Genomic DNA, 2,721 nt, shown 5'->3' with positions numbered 1-2,721 from the left:
TGTGTGTGTGTGTGTGTGTGTGTGCGCGCGCGCGTGTGTGCGTGTGTGTGTGTGTGTGTGTGTGTGTGTGTGTGTGTGTGTGTGTGTTGCGCGCGCCCGCGTGCTACTGGACGTCCTTATGGTGGGAAATAGGGTTGTATGATGATTATCCCACTGGGATTCCGGTGATTGGCCACCGTTCCAAAATATACCCTTTCACTCTTGTGCAATAAAGAATGAGGCTCTACTCGAACCTTTCCATGGGCCCCCTTTTCTTTCCTTCTGTTGCAGATATATCATATCAGCACGGTGTGTCAGTGACCCCAACATCAGAGCGCAAAGGATTCCAGATGCTGAAACGCTTCCAAACATGCAGATTTACTAAGAATGTCTTCAAAGAAACACTTTTCAGATTTAATAAACAATGAATGCATTTTTATGAGAGTTATATCTTCCTTTTTTGACTTAGCTAGTGTAATAAGCTACAAGGAACCAGTGGTGGAACTAGAAATTTGTATCTTAGGGTCACAAAAGGTGAGGCATGGGGAGATGGGGTTCCAGCAGGGGGGAGTGGGTTCATGTTGAAAAAAACACGTTCAGACTTCCTTTCCTGCATTATCTGTTTATGCAGGCTTTTAGGCAACAGGCATGAAGTGACTTGTAACACAGATGTGTTATCAGCAGCTTCATCTTTTGCTTACGATTCGCACAATCAGTTGTTTTTGTAAAGCGTCTGAACAAACACTCAATACCGACATTTATTTCTAACATGAAGCTGTTCAGCAAATTTGAAAACAAGCTAGGTTTTGAACGCAAAGACAATCATAGAAGACTCACCCCCCCCCCCCCCCCCTCGGGTACCTTCCTTGAGATGCTTCTACTGGAACCAGAAACCCGCCATTCCGGACGAAACGATATAGTGCAGAACACCAGTCACCGTTTTCTAGGTTCAAATGTCTTGATGTCTGTGACTTCAGATGGTGTTTTTCTTTTTGGGACTCTGGTTGTCCTAAAGCTGAAGTGGTAGCAGCCGCCTGTTTCTCCTTCTCTGATGTTACTGAGTGGAGAACCTCTCACACCAGCGGTGTTCTGTTGCTGAATACGTGAGTGGGTAATGAATGGAGGACCCAGGGAAGAGCGGAAGTGAGGCAGTTTCGTGAGACAGACAACTGGATGGTCCAATAGTTGCTTTATGTCTGAAACATGTTATTGGCAGAGGTTTTGAGACAAATGTGACAAATCCATTTTGTTTATTATTTCATCGTTTTTAATCACCAAAATATTTATAGCTATACTATGTTAGAACGATGTTAAGAGGCATAAAAAATGTTTTTAAGCAAATTTGTTTATTAAATTTGCCATTGCAGCTTTAAAGCCGATTTTTCCCCAAACTTTGCAATGATTCGAGCAAGGGTGTAATTTTAAATTCTAGTATTTGTGTGTTTGTGTGAATGCGCGCAGGTGGAGGTCAGTGAATAAATATATACATTTATTTTTTAAATGTCTGGTCAATAGATCTAATTTAGCTCAAGGTCGACCTTGTTTCAGTAATAAATAAGTCATGACTGAACCAAACAAGCTTCATGAAAAAGTGGAAAACGTCTTCCACCTTAAATTACAATCATGCATTCTAGATGCTGTAAATAATTCTACTCATAAAACTGTAAAAACTATTTTTACACAGTGATCATTTAAGCATAAACAGTTAATAAATGGTTTATAAATTAAATATCAATCTTCTAAATCTCAGAAAATTAAAAAATAAAAGATTTTATAACAAATTATTATTAAACCGCCTATTTAAAAACATTGTTTGCCTGTGAAATATTAACCTGCAAGTTATTTAAATCCTGTAAAAACTGCAGCTCCCTGCATGAATAAGAAGAACAAAACTGTAACAGGTCTCAATAATTACTATAAAATTAATAAAAATATACAAACAAGAGAAAGAGGTGGTCTGTGTTTGTCAGAGATTTAAAACGTAACATCTAGAACATCTGCTATGACATGGGACAACAAAATCTAATTACATGGCTGTTTTACTGTAATCTGACATGTAAAATGTCACTTCAGTTTGGCATTTTAATTCAAATAAAGTAGAAACAAATGTCTCTTCTGCTATGACTCACTAACTGACTGCTTTGTGTCCTTGTCTGTTTCGAAAATTGTTTTCTGTCTTCCTGAAATAAATAAAGAGAAGCTCAAAATTAGTCACACAAAAATAAATGTTTAATCAAGGCTGGCGATGAAAGGACTGAAATAGACAACATGATGAACTCGCTTTGCCCTTCAGCTGTCTTGTAGTTAAAGTTTATTCTAGCACAGGGACTCCCTAAGTGTGGTGCGCGCACCCCCATGGGGTGCGCGAGCTGCCGCTAGGGGGTGCGCGAGGTGAAAAGTGTATTGGCTGCGGAGCTCAGAGAAGTCTGTCATATGTCACCATTAGCATAGCCAGAAACTCATTTGTGGGTGGGCCTAAGAAAAAGTAAGTGGGCCCAATAAATGTAATTGAAAACAAGTATATTTTGTGTGTGTGTGTGTGTGTGTGTGTGTGTGTGTGTGTGTGTGTGTGTGTGTGTGTGCATGTGTGTTCCCTCCACATGTGCCCTAGCTTCATAATAACAATGCACCGAGCTTCAGCACTCTGGCCTGCACACGCCGATATGTTCCGTATTTGATCATTTTTAACGATGTTGGAGAAATCTGAAGGTGGTGCCTGCCAGATTGTAATTAACACCTGTC

The sequence above is a fragment of the Nothobranchius furzeri genome, chromosome 6 (genome assembly GCF_043380555.1).
Source record: "Nothobranchius furzeri strain GRZ-AD chromosome 6, NfurGRZ-RIMD1, whole genome shotgun sequence".
NCBI classification, from domain to species: Eukaryota; Metazoa; Chordata; class Actinopteri; order Cyprinodontiformes; family Nothobranchiidae; genus Nothobranchius; species Nothobranchius furzeri.
Note: the sequence above shows the minus strand (reverse complement) of the source record.